Here is a 22,539-nt window from a genome sequence, read left to right on the forward strand (position 1 = left end):
CCAACGCCGTCCACATTCCGGCGGCGGGTGGATGGCGGAGCGGGCGGGGGCGCGCGCGCGCACCGCTCCCCTCCCCCTTCCCCCCTCCCCCCGCTGACACGGCGCGAGCGCTGGCACCGAGGGCGGCCGGGTGGAGCGCGACCGGCCGTTACCCGCTGCCGCCACTACAGCTCCCTCCGGGCGGGCTGCTCGGGCGAGGCGGCGGCCGCCGCCGGAGTGGGGAGGATCTGGTGGCCGAGGGAAAGTCGGTGTGCGAGCGGCGGGGGGTGCGAGCTGCCCCGAGTCAGGCCGCCTCCGCGGCTGGCCTGCGGTGGGACTGCTGCATCCTGACGGGGCTGGTTGTCCGTCGAGGCACGAAGTCGGTCTTCAGGTTCAGCGTGGCTTCATGGGAGTGCCTCCTTTGGAAAGCGCTTCTCTTCGGCCCTTTAGAAATGCTCCAGCTCGCAGGAAGGCTGATGCCTAAACGCGTCCTAATTCTTGACCACAAATGAAGAACAATGGAAGTGACCTACAAATCATGGTACTCCTTAAAAAAAAAACGACGACTGTTGTTTACGTTTGCCTTTTGATTTTGTACCGGTCTCACTAAGCAGTAGATTGTCTTTGCTTATCAACAGTGTTTTTGTATGGTTAAACAAATATTTAATATTTAAATAGTAAATATATGAGTATGTTTAAATAAGTATCAGCATTGTTTATGTTTAAATAATGAAAGGCTGTCCTCTTGGTTTCTTTTCTCTCTTTTTTTGTCTTGTGTGTGAAACAAATTACATTTAAATTAACCACAAAATTTGTACAGCTTGTCTGTGTTCTTTCCATTTCAGATGCGGATCAGCAAAAGCGTAAAGGAATGTCAGACCACAGCCTTAAATAAAATAACTTTGTTGCGTGAAAGCCAGTGTCCAGTCACCCTGAGACAGCCAGATTCGCTGTACAGGCGCTGTTTGGACATTGTTTTCTTGTCACCGGGGTTGAGAGCTGGGAACGCTGTGCTCCTCACGATGACAGCAAGATAGCACGTCTGCTCCAACAGCTTATGTCTAAGTGACAGAGGTGTTGAAATGCAAGGAGGCTGGCCGCAGCGCTTCTAGCCTCCCCTCCCATCAGTGCTACCTGCTGCAGAGGTGCACTGCTGGGAAACTTGAAGCACAATTACTTGTACCAGCAATACCACTGAAGTCTGATTTTGGAGATCTCTTTAATTCACTGTAAGAGCACAGCTACTGAAAGTTGATATGTCCAAGTGCTTAATTCTCCTTAATGCTCATTTGTATGCTGTAAGCAAAGCAAATTCTGAATATGCAAACAGGCAGAGAGATGGTTTATTTGTTACGTGGTCTTTTTGCATTGTAATGCTGTAACAAACCAGTCTCAAAGCTGGCAAGTCGAGCAGACAAAGGAGAGCATTTCCCAGAGACAAGAAAAGCAGGACTATTTGGCCAGTTGTATGCTATGCCAGTCCCCCACTTTGTTGTTGTGACTGTTACATATCTTTCCTAGTTGTCTGCAGCTGGTGTAAATTCAATTATCTTCAGATTATTTTTATCACACTACAGGGTTCAGATAAACCACACAAGCGTGGGGAAAGAAGAAAAATGAAGGGGGAGAAGGGGAACAATTTTACTGAATATTACAATAGAGGAATAGTAAGAAAAAAGTTTCCCTGGCATTGTAGTCAGATGCTGCACACTTATGTAAGAATCTGGGTAATAAACAGGAGGAACTGAAAGTCATTATAGTCATAACCAAAATTATGAATAAATTGTCATAACTGGTTATTGTTATGGAAATGTAGAGTTTGTTCAGGAAGCATAGGTAGGAAAAAAGGAACATAAGGTACAGAGCTAGTGCAAATATTTGGATAATGGCAAAAAGGAAAGGAAAAGAACAGTGTCACAGCAAAGACCCATGAGCAACTCACAAACGAAAAAGATCAAGTGCATGGTACTTTAATTTGAATAAAATCATCCAAAGCATAGGAACTGGTGATAATGAGACTTGAAATAGCAAGATAACTACCCAGAAAGGAATCTGGGAGACTATACGGGTGATGGCGGTCATTAACTAAGTTAATGACACTTCAAAAGGAAGGAAAATCAACAGACTTGAAGAAAATAAGTTTCAGTAAACTCACCCTTTGAATGCCAAATCCCACTGTAGCAAATCTAAGGAAAGTTTGCTGTTTCCTGTAGAATCAACATGAAGGCTGCAAACAGACCATCGCAATGAGAAAGCAAGCTAGCAAGAGAAGAGTCTGGCTAAATCTAAACCATTTTGATGGCTTGCACCTTTTGAAAAAAGCAGAATCTAGGTTAAATTATTAAAACTGACAACAAAGTGGCTGTTGTGATATGTAGGGAAAATCCAGAAAAGTTAATATACAAAATGAGCTAAAACTATCAAAGAGCCATAGAACGTAACAACAAAAAGCTTATGTGAAAGATTATCAGGGAAGAACTGACCTGCTCGCAGGTGGGTGAGGAAATTATTATCAAGTCATGTGAGGAAGACCAAAGCCTCATTTTTTTTTGCTTTGCTCTTCTCAAAAACATCAGCTGTAATCAGATGGCTTACACGGTTAACATTAGCAACATAAAAACAAATGATCAAGCTAAACTAAGGAAAGAAAGAGCATCTATTCAAGTAAGATGCTTACAAAAGACACGTGCCAGATAAGTTTCAGCCAACATATTTAGTGAAATGGCTAAGCAATCTCAAAGCTCTTAGCAATTACCTTCAAGAACTCAGAAAAGATAGCTGAGGTTCCATAAGACCAGGAAAAAGGAAATGGTGCCTACCTCAAAAAAGAAAGAAAAGGATGGGAATCAGAGGCCAGTCAGCTTTAACTTTGTATTAGGCAAAATACTGGAAAAAATCATTAAGCAAATTATTTGTAAGGCCTTGGATGATAAGATTAATAATAATCAACAATAATACCTCAAAAACAAATAATGGAATCTTGACTTCAGCAAGGCTTCTGATGATGTATCATCTAATACTCTCATATGAAGGATAGAGGAGCATTGGCTACACAAAACTTAGGTGAAATGGTTAGAAAATGACACTCAGAAGTAGTGTCAAGTGATTCACAACCAAGTAAGTTTGTAGCAAGTGAGATCTCCAGATACTTACATCCTGAGTCCTGAACTGCTTCTGTGATACAATAGGATAGAGAATATTTTTATCATATTTGTGGAGGATATCCTGTTTGGGTGAGAGTTGCAAGTATTTTGGAAGATATAATTAAAATTTAACAAATCATGACGAGTTGGAACAAAGATCTGAAGTTAATGGGATGTAATTCAATAAGGTGAGAAACTATTACATATAGCTGGGAATAATTGACTGCAAAAATGTAAGCTGGAGACAAACTAGCTAAGCAGTTACTTTACCTTAAGAAGTCCTGGCTCATAGCAGTTCACAAATAGAAAATGAGTCAACAGTGATTTGGTGTTGCAAAAAATGTGACTGCTATACTGAAATGTAGAAAAAGGCTGTCAAACACAAGAAGAGCAAAGTAATTCTTCCACTCCACTGAGCTCAAAAAGGCTTTCAGTGAAGAATGGTTCTCAGTTTTGGGCACCTCCTTTCAATTAGAGATCTCTCTGGGGAATGTAAAGAACTCCCAGAAGTCTGGACAACTTGACCTTGCATCATACTCAAGTATGACTGAAAGAGGTTCAGCTGAACATCTGAAAAGTCAAAGACATGTGAATGTACAGCCTAGAAAAATATGAGAATTTGTGTAAAGAAAGCAGTCTGTACATACACAAGAGAAGTGAATACGCATACCAGCCCATCTCTTTGATAATGGAAATAATTTTTTGCTGCAAAATGAACTCTCAAGCTGAAACACTTAATGAGACTTTATTTTTTAGCATACTTAAATCCTCATATCCTTAATACCCTGTGAGGTGTAGTAAAAATCCTGAAGATGTAGAGCATTCATACATTGAGAAAAAAAAAAAAATCACTTATTTTAAAATCCACCAAGAAAAAGAATAAATCAATGCCAGGCCTGTCCTGCATTATCCACTACAGGGAGCTGAAGTGTAGTATTGCTGGACAGATGGTGATAAAGGAATCCAGTTGTGCACTTAATTGGAGATATAAAGTCCATGTGTATTAATTTCCACAACCTGACCTCTACAGAGCTCACATATAAATATTTGTCTTGATAGAGGGAATTCCATTTAACCTTCTCTGAAGGATAATGGAAAGCCAAGGTCGTCCAGCCTGTGCTCTGAATAGGCATCTCCCACGATCAGTTCTTCTGCCACTGCCAGAGACCTGTCTGTATGAACCTGTCTGAACCAGGGAGCTACTGGGTCTGTCTGGGGAGGCCTGAAAACAGGCTTGAAGAAGAATTCCTATTTAGGAGATAATTAAGCCTATCCCCATAAATAATAGGAAGAAAGTATGTAGTTCAGAATAAAACCACCAAATTTGGGGGCAGGAATGCTGGGAAAACATATTTACACATCTATTTCAGAATGTACTAGTGTGCAACCTGTATGGATGGCATGGTGCCAGCAACTTTTTGTATGTTTGTATAATTCTTGTTAAATCAGAATTTCCAAAATAAAAATGAAACTTTAGTGAGAGTTTGTAACTGATCCTGCTGTGGTCTTTTTCTCCCGCAGCTTGGGCACTAGCATTATCCCAGGGACCTTGCCTCAGATCTTTACAGTATGTTTGAGCACACTAGCCTAATATATTGATCTCACTGCTGCACTAAGCTTTAAAATCCAGAAAAGCAAGTGACTTCTTACAGCTTTAGAACTAATAGAATTGTAAGGAAATACTTAGGAATAGCTCATGCAGTGACTTTTCTCTAGGGAGGTTTGATACCCTTAAAATCTTCGGGCTGGTGCCAAACATCATATGCCAGAAGTAAAACGGAGTCAGATTCCCTTCAACAGGTAATTAATTAGTACTTGAACTTTATGGGAAGCATTTCACTTTTTGAAGCATTTCACTTTATTGAGACTTTCTAGATAAAAACTGTGAAGAAGTTAAGTTTGATGTATTAAAGATGTTCAGCACATTCCAATATTCTAGTTAAACAGTGACACGGCCCTAAATAAACACACTGTCCACATAATCAGGAACAGAATATAGATAATCTGTTTTATAATGTGGTTGTTAGTTTCCCATATTTGGTGGCTCAATAGTATGGAAATGAGTTTACAAGTTATTTCTGACAGAACGAATCGATAAGAATCTGACTGGCTGCAACTGAAGCAATAGCTTATTTTCAGCAGTATTAAGTGGGAGAAAACACACAGAAATGTTGTTTCTAGAGTTTTTAAGATGAAAATGTGGCCTTTGTATTGTTACACCTATAGACTGAATTTCCAAATTCTTTCACCTTTAGCTGCCTCAAAAAACAGTATTATTCTATTTTACAGAGAATAAATTGAGATCTACACTACCTATAGTCACTCAGAACTGAGACAGAATGGAATTTAGTCCTGGATTCCTAATGAACAACTATAAAGTATTTTGACATTTTAATGAGATAGTATATAAATGCATAACCACACAAATCAATTTTAATTAAAAGTGAGAACGTGTCTACTGAGATTTCAAAAATTACCAACATTCTTTTTGTAGAAATCAATTATTTGTTATTCTTACATATTAGTGCTGTATTTTAATGAGATTTCGTATGATCTTTTTGTATGTTGCAGATTTACAAATTTAGGGCTTAATTTCCTGTTACTTTTGCATGATTCATTTAGCAATGCAGTTACTCTTTAGGACATTAATACCTTATAGACTTAAGATATCATAATAACAGAAATATAAAGGCCTATGAGGAATTACTCACAAAAGAAGACTTGTCTAACTTTCCTAAAATATGCATCCAGAGAAGCAATAGAAAGGAATGAGATAGCTTGAATGATAAAGAGCATGATAACAATTTTGTAAATTAGACACAATTCAGTAGTCGAGAAGCATTTGAAAACTACCCCCAGAAGGACTCCTGTGGTATATAAATGCATAACTCTATAATATTAATTACAAGTGCAAAATCCTTTCTGCTGAGATTCTAAATGTTTAAAAAGAGCAGCAACCCTTTTGTAGCTACACACTTTTAAAAGCTGTGATCTGTAGTTTGCAAGACATAGCTAAAGACATCTGCGTAACACCATCAACATGTAAAATCCTTTTGCCACCTGTCAACAGGTCCTGTGCCTGTGTGATGAGAAACAATGTCCCTGTCTCTCACTAGGCTCAGCAGAAGATTTTTCTAGCTGTTAGATTCCTGACAGGAATAAGGTTTCCTTTCACTTTTAAATTTCTCATAATAAATTTAAATTTTTATTGTCTTTCCGCCAATTATAACTATGTATGACTACATATAGGACTGCAAGCATGTGAAGGCATTGTGCTGGTCCTTTCTGTGTGTCGGGAAAGAGTGACTGGGCTGTTCGTGGCCTTCTTGGCCCCATCCTGTAACATCTGAATTGAGGCTTCAAATAGCATTGCTAAATTGGGGGGCTCCACTCAGTAAATGGTCAGTAGAATGAAAGGAGCATCCCTTCTCCTTTTTTGGGGTAGGGAGTGAAACAGAATAGGTATCAAGGAAGCTGCCTCCTTCTGAGAAACATGGATTTGATGATTTAATTAGTATTGAGCTCAGATTTGATGGAAGAATCTGAGACAAGGGGACATTTTTACACTTTTAAGTATCTCAGGGTAGAATTTTTATATGAAATGGGGCTGGAAAAATTAGGTCATTTTTATGCAAAACCTGATAAGGATTATATTGATATTCTGTAGACCTGCTGTGTCACGTAAGCTATCACTTCACTGTGTATGTGATATAAATTCACTTGACAACGTATGTTTTACAGAGGTCTTATCACTATGACTTTTAATCTTTCTCTCTCTTTCTTGTGTATAGCATTATCAAAAAGCAACAATTGGGTCTAAATCTGTATCAAAATTACCAAACCATTAAACAGAGTGTGCGGAAGCCGGATAAATTTTCCTTATATATTTTGTGTAACTGTTGTATGCGTTATACGTAGTACACAACATCAGAGGTGCTCACTCACATGCTGTAGCCAATTATGTATCAGTCAATTAAGGCAGACTATAACTGCGCTTTCCTTGAGTTGCTCAGGTGATTATAGCTCTCTCTGAAAAAAACAGTAAAATCTTTTATAGGGTCAACAATATTTTTTTCCTGGAACTTATATAGTTCCAATGCTTACATTTCGTGCTGCTGAGTTAGTAGATCTTTATCTTGTTTTAGCTATAAGAAACAAAATTAGGTAAGTGCAAAAATGTGTGATAGGGAATGCTACCCTCTCATCACCAAGTGCTTTGATGTTCATATACATACACTAAGTATATCTATACATATTCATATATATATATAAACATACAGCCATGCCCACATAAACATGATGTTTATTGCACACATTCTCTGATCTAGGTATCTAGAACTTTTCTGTCACTACATCTATACACTTCTGCCTTTAAAGCCAAATGTCCATAAATCCAAACGTGTTGACCTCCTTCAAAAATGAAGGAATGTGCCTAAAAGCTGCCTTAAAACACTGCTGCTGAATCTTAACATCAGCAAAGCTTCCATAACTTTAGGCCCTTCTGTGGTAAGCTGCAATTGGTAGGCTTCATTAGGGAAGCCCTACAAAGACGAAGAAATGAAGTCTGTCTTTACACAGTGCAATAGGCAGGGGGGAAATAAAGCCTTCCCTATTGTCAGCATGTGTCTACTCAACAGTGTGTATCTATTATGAGAACCCCTGACCTTCAAAGCAACCCCTTCACCTGCAAGTTCTGAAGAACAAGAAAATTGGAAGTTGTGTGAGAAACTGTTTCCTGAGGAAAATATCCATCACTTGGCTATTGATAAAATCTGATACCTGAACAGACGGCCGAGCAGCAATGGCTATGGGATTCAAGGTTAAAAGAACACAGCCCTCTTTCAAGCTTCAGAGAAAAGCTGAAAAATGAACAGCAACCAAGCAGTTCTAGTCTGATGAAATAGTAGATTCCCATGACAGAGAACTTCCAAAAACTTGAGGAGCAATAGTTTACTATGCTATGCTGCAGCTCAGTAGTTAATAATCACATAGAATTACAAGGACTGGTCGCAGTTTTCACGTGGGAGTGGTGGATCCAACTCAGTTTTCCTGCCACCTTTACTACTGAGAAAGGTTAGTGATAACAAAAACAGTCCCTCCCACCGAGGAGGTAAGTTATCCTTTCTTTTGTGTACTTCTACCCAAACATAATTCCCTAGATTGAAGGAGTGCAGAGCCCCTTCTAAGAGGTACTGGTTGTATAAGCTGTGCCTGGGCCCAACTGCATTTTAATAATCTATGAACCTGTAAAATATACTGGGTTACGTTTTTATCTCCTGCTAATAAACTTATATGGGTGGATACATCAGTTCTGGGGAGTTGCATCGGTCTTCCGAATAGTATTTCATAGGGACACAGTTTTGTTATTTGTTGAAGTCTTTGCCAAAGATTCATTAAGGCTAAAGGCAGTGTGTGCAAGACATAGTTATTTATTTGGCTGCAGAATAAATTCCTGGCACAAACCAATTCTTCAGCACTGTCTGGGCTAGTGCAGCAGTCCTAAAATACCCTGGATGGTGATATATTTTTGCTATGGGAATCAGGTATGCTTCAGTAAAATAGGAAGGTCTTCCATACCCACTCTCCATATTCCCTGGGAGTCTTTGGTAGCTTCATTCCTTTTCCAGGAGTCACCTTCTTCAGCAGGAACAGTCAAATATATCTCTTCAGGAGTGGACAACACCAGGTCAGACCATTGCACTGCTTGTAAGCCCAGTGGTTTGTACAGCGGTTCTGCTGGGCTTTAGCTGCAACATCCGCTATACCATTCACTATTTCTTCTTTTGTCCTTTTGCTCGTGTGGGCTGGCTGATGAATGACAGCTAGTTTCTTTGGCAATTGTATGGCTTTTAACAGTTCAGTACTTTACTTGCAATGAAAGTTATACACCCATGCTGCTTCCAGAACTGCTCACTTCTGATGGGCAGGACAGGAGCATTGCAATGGGACTGATATTCTACCCATATTCCCTTTTTTACATATGCGTCTTAGTGGCGCAGCGCCTGTTACGGCTTCAGTAGGCAACGCGTATTGTTGGGTCAAGGGCAAGTTACCACCTTTAGTTTGAATATGTACTGGTGTGGCTGATTTGAGCAAGCCCCTGTCCGTGGGGTCCCATCCCCACAATGAAATCAGCATGTCTTTTAGTTCCCCCCGGGAACCACCCCCCCCCCCCTCCTCCTCCCACTCAAGACCTGGGTCCCCCCTGGGAACCCCCCCAAGCCTGGGTCCTCCTGGGAATCCCCCCAGATGCCTGGGGCTGTCCAAGCTCCTGGGCCCTACTGGGAGTGCCAGTCCCCACAAGCCTGGGTCCCCTACCTGACCCCATGTCCCCCCAGGTCTCATTCACCACAAACCTCTTCATGGCTGGAGCCATGTTCAGCCTGCAGCCACACCACACCTTCAGAGGTGACCTGGCCCTGCTGTGCCTGGGTAAGAGGGTCTGGATGCGTGGGTCCACTGTGGATGGGTTGGGAACAGGGGCAAGTGAGTCCCCAACCCCCCGCCACATGTCCCCTCTGTCCCCACAGGCACCACCATCCTGCTATTTTTCATCCAGGCTGTGGTCTTAATTGTGGGGCTGGGACTCTTCCAGGAAAACTAGAGGGGAACCAGGAGTCCCAGGCACTCCCCTAATGTATTATAAGCTGTTACATATTGTTAGAAATTTCTTATTTTTATAAACTGTTTTAAATGTATTTGTAAATTATTAAACATTATTAGAAAATTATTCCCTATTTAATACAAATGGATTTATTGACAGTCGCTGTTTGTTCAAAATTTCTCTACAGTTTGGCCCTGAGCCCTGCAGTGACAATTCACCCCATAGCTCCCGGCTCTGCCCCTGGCTCCTGCCACGGGGGCAGGATTTGCCCACCCCTCAGGCCAGGGAGGGGGCATTTACTCCCTCAGCTGCACCACACATTGCTCAGGGTGGGGATCAGCCCCTGGGGGGGAGTATCTGCCCCTGGGCGGCGGATCTACACATGGGGAGGGGGTATCTGCCCCTAGGGAGGGATATCTGCCCCTGGGCAAGGCATTTCCCCTGGGGGGAAGATCTGCCCTTTGGGGGTGTATCTACCCCTGGGGGGAACTTTACTACTGGGGGGGTTACTTGCCACTGGGGGAGGGGCATCACCGCTCCTTCCTGCCCACACATTTGCCCCCCAGAGCCCCTGATCTGCCCCCCAGCCCCACAGTGGCCCTGGCACAGGCATCCTGGGCAGGGACCCACAGGGACACCAGCCCCACAGGGCACAGCCAGAACTGCCCCCCAGCCACTGTTACTCCATCAGGGGTGCATTTACCCCCAGGGAGATTCATTGCCCCAGAGGGTGCATTTCTCCCCTGACAGCCAGGAGGGCGGCACAGACACAGCACAGATGCCCAACATCTGCAGCCCTGGGGGGGTGTCTGCCCCAAACCAGGGGTTTGCCCCTCTACCCCCCCCCGCCCAGGCCACAGTTACCACCCAGGCCCACTGTTACCTCTTGCCCCCACTCTAGGTCTGTGGCTGCCAGGGAGGCAGTGCTTGAGCTCTGGGTGACCCTCATGGCTGCTGAAGGGCTGACTCCCCACCCTCACTGGGGGGAGAAATCTTCTCTTCTCCTTCAGCCAAGTCACAGTGCACTCTTTTGGAGGAGGTCGCCAAGAGCTGGGAGGAGGGTGCCAACAGACAGTTCGAAAAGAAGCTGAAGATCACGCAGAAAGAAAGTAGAAAGTCAAAATCTCTTCCTAAATCCCCGATTGTGATTCAGGACAACAGCCTTCCTTCAGGTCCTCCCCTGAAGATCCGGATCTTATAGAGGCTGATGACAAACTGTGTGCTTAGAAATCCCAATTCCACCAGCAGATTAGCCTTTCCTGTGAAATCCTTGGTGCAAAGGAGGCGGTGTACACAGAAGCCAGAAAACAAATACTGGGTGGCATGAGCCCTGAAGAAGAGCAGGAGAAATTCATTCTAGATAGACCAACAAGGATCTCCCAGCTGAAAGACACCAAACAGCCCAATAATGTGATTAGGCAGACTCTATGATCTTAAGGGTCTTTTCCAATCTAAATGATTCTATGATATAGTTTGTATATCTCTGGTTTTGTTCTTTTAGCAGCTAACATTGAAAGGCAGACTAAGAGTCAGATTTTTAGAATTTTAATATTGCATTCTTGGGATTCTCCTTTAGATTTGTGAGCCTGAGAAGTGCAAGACAAAGCCAGTTTGTTTCAGTCTCTGCCTCCTGACACTTGGAGTTGTAGCTGTTACATCTGAGAGATCAGTGAATGACTATACTTGCTCTCAGCTGGTTTTCAATGTTTGACTCACCTATGTAGGGTAGAAACAGTTTTATCTTGTCTATATAATATACCAGTAAGTGCATATATGCATATGTGCATCCTGTGGAAGGAAATCTAAGGAGAAGGTGGCTTTTATGTATGAAAATAGAGGACACTTTTTTTTTGTTGTTCTTTTTTTGCAGAGCACTGCATGTTAATGGAAACATTGATAAGAAAAGCTGCTGCCTGGGAGAGACAGTGATAAACTGCAACATAAACAACCTTCCGATATCAAATTGCTGAACTGAAGTCCAACTACAGTCAAGTTGTAAAGACTGCAGACTTTACAAGGAAGATGAATAACTTACTTTCTGACTCCTGCTTTTACGTGCAGGTAGCACGTGTCTGCCTAGCAGAGCCACCAGAACACCAAAAGCACTGGGGACAAATAGACTGGAGATACTATGGCCTTATGTATGAGAATGAGAAACTTCCCTAACAGAACAGAAAGTGTGCTTCTCAAAATATTTTGGTTTTGTTAACAGGCTAAAACTTTTGCCTATACCATAGTCTGCCATGTGCCTCAATGAGTGTATAATAAATACCCATTAATCTCTGAGAAACTGATGTCACTCTTACTTAAATTAAATTAATTGACCATCTTAAAAATATATCTACAATTTAAGCTCCATCTGTGCTCACAGAACGTTCTGATCTTTTCACTGTTGTTTCTTTAGCAATTATATCAGTAGCTTATGTAGAAAAATAACATCAAAAGTAGTTAACTAGCCAAACCACAAATATTACCTCTTCCTGTCTGGTAATGAGAGCTAATTCCACTATTAGTTACTATTATTCCTTCAACTTACTGATTCCCTTTAGTGAATTTCCTTTTTCTTCTTCTGTAAATGCTGCCTCCCTCACCTGCTGGAATCAAAGAAGAGTAGGCAGCATCACATGACATGTCAGATTACTATAGCCTTCAACCAACAAATCACCACGTCTGAAAAAATCTTGTTATTTTATTAACAATAAAAGATAGCAACTTCTTTTTACAAAACCTGCGTTCTTTTTAAACAAGTTAAAAAATAAATTTAATAGTTTGAATGTTAAATTAAAAAATCTTTCAAGGTTAGGACTAATGATGTAATTCTCGATGACAATTTACCAAAAAAAGATGAATGTACACAACAGGAACAAATTATACTGTACATTTACAATTCCGAAATTTCTGTGTTTCCTGCTGAAATTGAATTGCTGCAATGGTATGTAACAGCATTTTACCAGTACAGTAACAAGAGAGAGGAAACTGAGAATACTGTGCTGAAAAGAAATTTAAAAGTGGGGGAGGAAATTCTTAGCAAAAAGGTAAGGTTTTGCATGTGTGAGAATTTGCCTGTCAAAGTAGACATGATATGTAGAATCTGGTAAAAGAATAAAGGAAGTTACCATACAGCTATGATCTCAGAAAAATAATCTCAGCCTACCTAAACAAATTTGACGTTTCCACTGAAAACAATCTTTTTGTAAACTGCTTATCAAGCATATGCTGCAGCTACATGTTATAAAATTGATTTTTATTTATAGGTCTCTTCTCAAAAACCATTGAGGGATGAAATATAACAAATGTCCCCCTGCAATTACCTGAACAATATACTTTTCAAAAACTGCTAGAATTGAGATCTGAATAAGCAGCAGCTACTTGAGATCCACACTAATATAAAAACACCTAAACTTGCTTTATGCAGTTATTCATACATTAGGATTAGCTAAGGTTTGACCTTTACTTTTATTTTCCTATGGGAATTGATAGTTCCATTTGTTGGAAGGTACACTGGAGAAGTCTTGTATCAGCTGTTCTCAAACCAAACCAGCACAAAACTGAGTCTTTACAGGTGATACTAAGCAAGAATAACTCCTGGAAATAGTCTGCATGTTTTCTTTTACTGCAGAAACGTGATGTGACTACAGAGATGTAAAACAGTTCCACTTTTTACTTGTAGTATGAGTGCTCTACCTGGGAAATTTGATTGGAAAAATTACTCAGATAGCAGTTTAGTCATAATGCAATTACTGTAACTTGCACAAGTGTGGAGGATGCATAAGGTGTAGTGGTTGGAACAGAAGACCAGACCATGGGGTTTATTCCTCATCTTGCCACTGCTTACTACGTGAACCTGAAAAGTTGCTTAACCTCTACAATTTAGCTTCCCCTGCAAAGTGAGAGTAAGGCTGTGGTTTTACGTGCAGCTAAACAAAAGGTACTGACTTGCTGTAGAAAACCCATGCTGACTGTATCGCCCTACCTGTCTTTCATTTTCCCCCAGTTTTACAGTACATGAGGAAATTTGCCAGAAAGAAACAAAAATTACATTGCTAATTTAGGTGGTTCTCAGTTTTATACACACACCTGACCTGGAATTCTTATAAAATGTAATTTTCTTAATTCTTTAACACCTCAACTCATATCTTACCTTCCTAAGCTCAATAAAAGGCTGTTGTAAAATGTGATGCAACAATGTTATGAAGGAAGAGAAAAGAACAAATTTCAACATAAGTACCACTGGAGGAAGGAAAGGAAATAAAGGGTCATACTTCTGCTTTTTGTTGAGACAGAATAGAAAAGGAAATAAATCAAGGAACTAAAGTGCAAGATAAAGAGGTAGCAGCATATGGCACTTGGCAGAGAGGCTCTTGACCCTCATCAGGAGGGGATTCAGAAGCCAAACAGACGGTTATTTCAGCAGAGGGCACCAGAACAACAAGTATGTGGCAGTGACTTTGACTTGCTCTGCCCAGTGAACATTAAATCTCCAATATCCTCACAGCCTCCAAGTGGGTCCGCATTCTTGTTATGCTGCAAATTCTTGTACTTTATAATGCTTCCAAATTTTTGTCATGCTTAAAGAGAGATATTGCTGAACGACACTGGAAGCTCTGGGATTAATGCAAACCAGGCAATTACATGTAAGCAAAAAGGCAGTAAGGAGTACCATTAGAATTTGTGGCACATACTACTAAGTCAGCATATTGCATCTCTACGTGTCAGTGGGACAAGGGCAATAATGAGATGGGATAGTTAAGTGAAACTTCTAATGAGAAGTCACCAAAGGGAAGTTTCTTACCTTCCTTACCGTTTCTTCTTTTACCACAGCAACTGCAGCCACAGGGTATATTTATATAGATTTTTTTGTGCTCCCAGCAGCCTGAAAACACAAATGTTAACAACTGACTGATATTCTGCAAATCTATTATGTATAGCATCAAATAACTGCAAAAAGTTTTACAAATTTTTAAACAAATCTGAATGTTTGGTGGGTTATATAGCATTATTTGCTTGTGCAAACTGAATGGTTGAGAAAGAAGCATTCATGGAGGAATACTAATTTTACACTTATGCACTTCACATTCCTTTACATCATTCAGGCTTCTGTTGTACAAAGGAAATCTAAACTTTATATGTTATGGTCAAGATACTGAGCATGTCCTTCCACAGTGGAAGGCTTTGTTTTGCTATCATCCTCTTATTCTTTTAAAATGAGCATATATAACTAGTTCTAAAAGTTGTATCTGAATTACGTGGGCTTGGATGATATTCAGCATACTCTTTAATGAATATTGGGGTTTTTGCAATGATTATGTTGGGTGAATATGCTTCAGTCTTCTGCTTTTGTCAGTGGAATTTTATAAGAGTGCAGGAATTTTACGTTTTGTTAATGTGATGGTCAAGCACACAAGCACACAAAAAGTGCTAAAGATTTTCTTTTTTGTTATCTTTTGGTGTATATGATATATGCAAGAATCTTTGCTGTGTCAAATAATGAGGACATATTTTTTAAATGCTTGCAACCAGCTGGAAAAATATTTAATTCTTGCCTTTCATTCTGATATCACAGGTTTCAAAATGAGAAATTTTCCATTATTATCAGCTTCACAGGTCACGTAGATAACTAAAATAGCAAACTGAAACATTGCCAACGCATTAAAAAAATATATTTCTTTTTATGAAGACACCTATTCTGTTACCACAGTTTTATACCAGTTTCATATGGAAAGAGTAATATAAAAATTGAATCATGAGATGATACCATTTGACAGTTACGCTGGTATTTTACCTATTTCTCTCAGTCATACAGGCTAATATGGGGATTCATTTCTAATGTATAATCTGAAGAACATTACTAGAGTGGCCACAAATGTAAAATCCTAGAACCATGCCTACACATTATCCCCTTTTGGAAGGAAAAAAAAGAAAAAGAAGGAATGGAAAATTGAGACGATATGTTGTAGAATCAAAACTAATTCCTGTAGGTTTTTAAGGACATAAAAGAAGGAACAATGTGAACAAGTGAAAATAAATTACAGCAGATTTAATAATAAGCTGAAATGAGATATGAAAACAGTAATCCTAAAAGCAAATACTGTTTTGTGTTTCATGTGCTAAAGCAATGTGCCATGCAGGAAGAAATGCTGCATAACTGGAGAAAGTAAACATTAAAAGTAATCTAGATATCTAGTGGGATCAGTTCCCAAAGAGACAGCAAGCTCATCTACAAATTTCTGAGCTTTTAAAATCCAGAATAAAGAATAATCATTAGAAAAGTGTTACTCTGATGGAGGTCTAAAATGAGTTTTGAGATTTAGAGTACTCATCCTTGCAATGTTACTTAATAAGTACCATAGGTCATTTCAGATACCACTTCTTTAAATTTAAACAGTGCAGTACTGTGGTAAACTATGTTGTAATACTGAAAATTGTTGTTAGCAAGTAAATACTGGTAACAGGATTAAATGCTGAGGGACAGGATAAGCCACCTGAAACTGAAAACCTTTCTGCAATATAGGAACCATGTACTGGAACCAAGTATAGGAAGTGGTAGAAGTCTCCAGATTGGAGTATTAAAAACCAGACTGAACAAAACACCAGAATGATGTACTGTGTACAATCACCTGCTATAAACTAGGAAGTAAGAGGATGCCCTCAGCCCTCAACCGTTTCTAATTTCTGTGACTTTAAACAAAGGTTGCAAAGAACACCTACCATTTCAGCTCCTAGTGCTGTCTTCTGCATCTGAACAGGATACTACTAACTTCAATAAGGTTCACATTTCTAGTGTAATATTTAGAAGAGGAGTCTGCAAAAAATGGGAATTGCTGATTGAAAATTTTCTGCAATATATACAGTTTTAAATTAGAGTAATAGGATGAAGACGATATTGAAATTGATCTAGAATAACGTGCAGAGATACTGCTTAGTAGTTTATTTCCAAAAGGGAGGACTAGTTAGATAGGAATATAATGATTCAGATTTTTTTTTTTTAAATAACAAATCATGCTGCAATTTGCCAATTGGTTATATGAAAGATTGTGCTTCAGGACAAAGACTCTTACATAATTTATACAGCCATTAAGAACAAGTATTGATGTTTCATTGGGGCATTGTAGGAAGTATTACAATGCCAAAATAATGATAAAAATATAATAATGTACTAATCTGTGATCATCCCCAACTTCTGAATTTGGCTAACGATGATATACTTGATTAAATCATTCATTCAGATATGTTATTGTGTAATGATGGTCCTAAGGATTCTGATGCTTACAGACACTGTTTTAGATTTCTGTTTGTAGACTTCTATATCTTTCCTGTTGATCTCTTTAACAATAAAACAGCCATAATGCTTAAGATTCAAGCTTCCACGCTAAGCTTCACAATTTACACTGAGTTACACTTCTTTTGTAACTCACAGTGAGGCTCTTGCCAAATTAAAGGTGGTCTTTGTAAAGATCTTAGCCTTCTGTGTTCCTAAGATCCCAAATGCCTGTGAATATGGCAAGAAAACCCTATTTTCAGAAATTAATAGCTGTTCTTAATATTATTTTATTCAAGCACTGATCCTTGATAAGCATTAAGCTTAATTGTTTTGGTGGAAAGCCTAAATAAGAGACAGTTTCTTTAGTAAAACTGATAGAAATAACACATTTAGCTACTATCACCACATTTCTTCTAAAGTTAACATGAAAATCTGTCTACAAGCAATACAAGAGTCAGAAATAGGAGCTGAAGATTAACCTTGCCCTACGTAGTTTTTCCCTTGTGTCTAGGAGTCTAGCTCTGCTATTTGTTTCTAGGTTTCTGTCTGTATGTCACGACCCATCTTCCTTTCACAGGTTGCTATCTCAAGCCCCTGGCTCTGGGCCTGGTTACTTCTGACCTGACACTGCACTATTTTAATTGTATCTCAAGGTCATGGTAGTCCTCTGCAGTTCCGATGTTCAAGCGATAATACAGTGCATGCTACTTACAGTGTTACAGTGTTTAGAATTGCAGTGATTCCATACACAGCGTCCTGCACAATGACCTCACACCAGCATTGATCCTGCAGAGCCTCCAGCTAGGCATATACATGATAAAATATCTGAGGAACAGGATGGGACCACTGAACCCTATTTTTGTTGTTAAATTTGGAAATAAATTTGGACAAATTCCTTAGTATTTTACACCACAGTTCATGTTCTCATAAAATGGGAATCAATTTGATGCTACCTTGAAATATCCTGATATTAAATAAGTAGTTCTCAAAGCATTTTAAAACTATCAGTATGTGCTAACTAAATGCAGCAAGTCATCAACACTTGTAGGATATTTTATAACTTCATTTTAAAATTTCTTCTGTAACCCAACTGTAGTTCAGATAGTGTGATAGAAGAAGGCTTGGTGGGGCCCCAACACATCCTACCTGTAGTGTTGGTTGAGGCTGAGGGTGAATTAAATGTATCCTGCAGCAAAGAAAGCTACATGGGATCTTCTCCAGCAGCAAGCCCAGCTCGGTGCTTTCCTATGAGTCTGGTGGGCAAAGCAATAGGGTCTTCACCCTGCACGGCCACCAAAGTTGTAACAGCATTCGTGTTTTTCCCCTCTGAGTAAGAAAATAAACCAACTCCCAAGTTCTAAGGTTTGATGGCATGAGGCAATCACAGTGGGGAACAAGGTAACCACACTGTGCCCCGAACAGAGAAGCCCCCCCCCCGCTTTAGGCGCTGAGGAAGAGAAAATGGCGGGCTAGGGGCTTTGTGAGGCTCCGAGCACGCAGAGGCCTCCTAAGGCTACACTTGACGTATAAAGAGCCACGACCTCGACCCCGTAGCCTCGCTGCGCCCGCCATGATAGCTAGCGACAAGATGAGGCGAAAAAGCAAAAAAACCAACCCAAAAGGCGAGAGAGGGCAGTGGGGAGCACACACCGTCCCTGACAGGAACCCACAGCACCATCCCCACAGCGGGTGACAGCCGGCCCGCGCCCCCAAAACCCTCGTCGCGCTCCAGGCCGTGACTCGGCTTTTTCTCCCCGTCCCGTCCCGTCCCGTCCCGCCCCGCCCCGCCCCGCCTGTCCGGGGGGGGCGGGCGCAGGAAGGGGCGGGCGACAGCGGCGAGGCGGTGCAGGGAGGGAGGTGGTGAAGGGAGGCAGCCGACGCACAAGATGGCCGTTGCTGCAGCGGCGGCGGAGGGGCGGCAGGTGACGGCGGTAGGGGAGCCCTGGGGCCTGCGGGTGCTGGAGGAGCAGGGCGCTGCGGCCGCCCCCGTGTGCCGCAGCTGAGGGGGCCGGTGGCCGCTGCGGGGAGCCCGGCCCGTGTGGTGAGTGCGCTGTCTCCTATGCCCCCCGCCGCTGGGCTGAGGGGAGCGGAGAGCCTAGGGTGTGGGGAACAATGGGGCTGGCCTCAGGGGCGCTGGCGGGAGGGCTCTGCTCCGCTTCCCGGCGAAGGGAGGTGGAGGGGCGGGCGCTGCGCTTGCCTGTGGGGCCTGTGCCGCTGCCTGCCTTGCTAGGCCTCAGGCTCCTGCCGGGCGCGATTTCCGAGCGCCCCGGGCAGGGAGGGAGGGAGGGAGCTGTGGATGCCGCCGTCCCTGGTGCGGGGGAGGCGGAGGAGGGCGGGGAGGGCCCAGCGGTTGGGTCCAGGCCTGGGGGGTGGGGAGAGGCGGCACCGGCTCTGGCTACGGCGGAGAAGGGACAGGCGGCTTTTGTGTGTGCCCTGCGCCTGCTGTTGTTTTTCCAGGGGCTCTGCGTGCCTGGAAAGAAGAGAAAACTCATTCCCGGCTTGCACTCGGCACAGCTAAAAGAACAACGGTGGGGGGAAAGAAATAAGACTAGAATCCCCCTCTTCCCGTGGTCGGTGTGGGGGGACCCCCACCTCCCCCCGCCCCCCCCCCCCCCCCCCCCGGTTGTCGCTCTTTTGTCTGTGGCGTCTGAGGGAAGAGTGAGGTGGCCCCCGGGCTCCCTCTGCGTGGGGAGAAACCGTGATAAAACCAAACAGAAACTCTGCTTACTTTCAGTAGTTTTTCACCCTTGCGTTGTTTTAGCTGTCGGGTTAACAGGGCGAGGATGGGTAAGGTTTTTTGCCAGGAGCGCGATGGTGGTATAGCTGCATTTTAACGTGCTTTGGTGGTTGGGAATATCCTGGTGTCAGTTTTTGTTCTCAAAAGCCATTGCGAGGCCTGTGCCGTTTTAAAACAGAGAACTGATGCGGTTTTTTTTACTAGGAACTGGGAATGTTTAATTTTCTCCACGTGCATGTATGCCTTTTTCCTCAGAGTGGCTCTCTTTTTTTTTATTTCAGTCAAGTATGAATGAAAAATCTTCTGTTCCTCCAGCAGTAGCTGCTATTTTCTGTGTGTTTTTACTATATTGAAAATGGCTGAAGTGCGGGGGGGAGGAAGTGCAAAAATGATTAAAAGATTCAAAGTAACCTTGGACTGTTGCGGAGCTGCTTTAAAAATTGTAACTGGTTTAGCAATGCTATCTTCTAATGATCCTACTTGGAAGAGAAATGCAGTTGTTAAATTCAGCATTTATACCTTATTTGTGTCATATAGCTATAGAATTGTTAGATAACACAGCAATACTATGAAGCAGAAATTAATGTGTTCCTAAACTTACCTTTTTTACCCCCTTCAGGCTTATAAGGATGTGGAGGGCGTTAATTTTATTAACTATAAATGTCTGTATTTCTGTGTTTGAAGTCAATGAAGCTAGTAAGAGACTTCATAGTTGTATAAGTAGCCCAGTGTTCCTAGGAGGAGTGTGTACCTTATTGATGGTTTCTAAGCTTCGCCAGTAGCACCATGGCTTTCTTCATTAATACACATTGTTGATACGAAATTATGGTTTCCACTAACATAAATAGAAGCAGACGTTATCAGTTAGGCTCCTTTTCTTTTCCCCGCAATAGCTTATCGCTTTACTTTCCTGTCCTAGAAAAGGTTCTCTCAAAGCAGGCAGCTTGACAGGCTGCTTTGAGGGGAAATTTAGAAACACAGGTACCATCAATGCAGTCTGTTTTGACAGCCAGAGACTTGAGTGGTGTGCTTGTCAATCACTTTTGAGCAGCAGTAACCTTAATGGAGGTGAGTGGGAAGTTACTTGTGTGTTTTCTGGTGGGCTTTTATTTTTGTCAGCTTTGTATCCAAACTAGCTTAGTTTAAAGCAAAATATTTTAGAAATTTGTGATGAGATTATTGTATGCTGATTTTTTTAAAAACGAATGTTCCAATTAACAGATGAATGTACAAATCCAGAAACTGCATACATTAATATGTTGGGGTTTAATTTATGGGTATCTTAGGACATGTATATTATTATATAAAAGTGGTCGTGCTAAAGGAGGTGAACAGAAACTAACAGGATTGCTTTTGGAAACTTCTGCCATGTTGCCAGTGATTGACCAGCAATCTGGGTGGAAACTATCAATCTTGTTGAATTAAGCATTGCAGAAGCTGAGATTCAGCGAGTGCTTATATTAAAATATTGACTTAATTTCTTTATATGTGGCTCGGAGGTCTTGGGTGATGCTGATGGTGGTCACCCTTTGATAATGATGGCAAAGACTGACATCCCATTTTATTTAGGGTCTATATCTCATAACTAACCAGTGCTGTAAAAGGGTGTCATGATACTTAGGGAATTGACCTTTCCCATTCTGTAATATGTAATAATATGAAGGATAATTACTTTTTTTAATTATTATTCCACCCAAGAAACCATATGGTTTACATGCTGGATACCTGGAAAAAATGTTTCATCCATTTGAAAGAACCTGTGGAATCATAGCTTTCAAACAGTATGAAGTGTAAAGCTGAACTAGAAGGAGAGAACTCATCTGCATTTAGGCTCCCAAACATCCTGACCATCTCAAAATACCTATGCAGCAGCCACTATAGGGTACCTTTTAAGCAGATGACCCTTTATAAAACTTTTTAATTTTTTGCAAAGCCTGCTCATTGTTTAAAATTCTTTTCCCCAGTGGATTCACTGAATCATTTTACAGATGAAACTCTGTGTGGTTTTGTGGTTGTTCTTCCTGCACCCAGTAAATCAGGTGGTTGTTTGCTGGAGCATCCCAAGTAATATTGGCTGTTAGGCCAAAAAAAAAAATCTGACTCGAAAGTACGTGAGAGTTAAGCCATAGGGGAATTTGTAGTTTGAAGTTAATGCCTTGGACTGCACTTGGTGATGAATATGAAACCATTATCATACAGGAATAAAGATATAGTATGCTTCTGTTGTGAAAGATCATTATATAAACATCCTGCACCAGCTGAAATTTCAGTATGACCTTTAAGATTCTGTGTACGCTATATTACAGTAACACAGTCTGAAGACTACGGACTCATGATAACTGAGAAAGAAAACCACAAATATTTACTTATGTTGTGTTACTTTCCTTTCTGTACAGAGATATTCCACAGTGCATGCTGAATTAGGTGCAGTTCCCATTACTTAGTTTGACCACTTGTTTTTCTCAAGAAGTGTGTCTCTTGATGGTTATCTTTTGCATCGGTTTCATTTTCTTGGTTACCAGTAGGGTAAAAGTTGAAGTGGTATTAGATTTCAAAGGGCTAACTGATTTCTAATGAGGGTTTTTTTTTATTTGTGGAAATGTGTAATGGGCAAGAAGGTGCAAAAGTCCTATCAGCTTATTGTAAATAGATTTTTCTGATTTAAAAAGACTTTCTGGTTAGAGTGCTTGAGGAAATAGCTTTCCTGTTACTGCATGGTAGCAACATGTTGTGTGCTACCAGCTGGAGAAGGAAGGGACTTTTGTGATAGAAATATCAAGATTTCTAAATCATTTGTTGCAGACTTATGTTGTCA

The 22,539-nt window shown here is 41.2% G+C and overlaps 1 protein-coding gene and 2 long non-coding RNA genes across 14 annotated transcripts in view; 2 read left to right on the forward strand and 1 right to left on the reverse strand.

Annotated features, from left to right (window-relative positions):
• The first annotated feature begins 95 nt into the window (after window positions 1–95).
• LOC140653966 (uncharacterized) lies at window positions 96–11,708 on the forward strand. Its single transcript, XR_012043300.1, has 3 exons — window positions 96–520; window positions 825–1,208; window positions 11,597–11,708. It is a non-coding gene; the product is annotated as an uncharacterized lncRNA (long non-coding RNA).
• LOC140653965 (uncharacterized) lies at window positions 9,351–18,738 on the reverse strand. Of its 3 annotated transcripts, none has more exons than XR_012043299.1 (6): window positions 18,603–18,738; window positions 18,134–18,269; window positions 16,435–16,528; window positions 14,519–14,599; window positions 12,263–12,317; window positions 9,351–11,109 (listed from the first exon to the last, which is right to left on the reverse strand). It is a non-coding gene; the product is annotated as an uncharacterized lncRNA (long non-coding RNA). The 3 variants fall into 3 exon arrangements; XR_012043298.1 differs by having other exon boundaries at window positions 9,351–11,056; window positions 12,263–12,320; XR_012043297.1 differs by having other exon boundaries at window positions 12,263–12,320.
• Window positions 18,739–18,833: 95 nt separating this feature from the next.
• RC3H1 (ring finger and CCCH-type domains 1) overlaps window positions 18,834–22,539 on the forward strand; it is a 68,264-nt gene continuing 64,558 nt past the window's right edge. For all 10 annotated transcript variants that reach the window (XM_072869045.1, XM_072869048.1, XM_072869052.1 and 7 more), the window contains exon 1: window positions 18,834–19,028. The gene's annotated coding sequence lies outside the window, so the exon portion shown is untranslated. The remainder of the gene's footprint in view (window positions 19,029–22,539) is intronic.

The sequence above is a fragment of the Ciconia boyciana genome, chromosome 7 (assembly GCF_034638445.1).
Source record: "Ciconia boyciana chromosome 7, ASM3463844v1, whole genome shotgun sequence".
Taxonomy (NCBI): Eukaryota; Metazoa; Chordata; class Aves; order Ciconiiformes; family Ciconiidae; genus Ciconia; species Ciconia boyciana.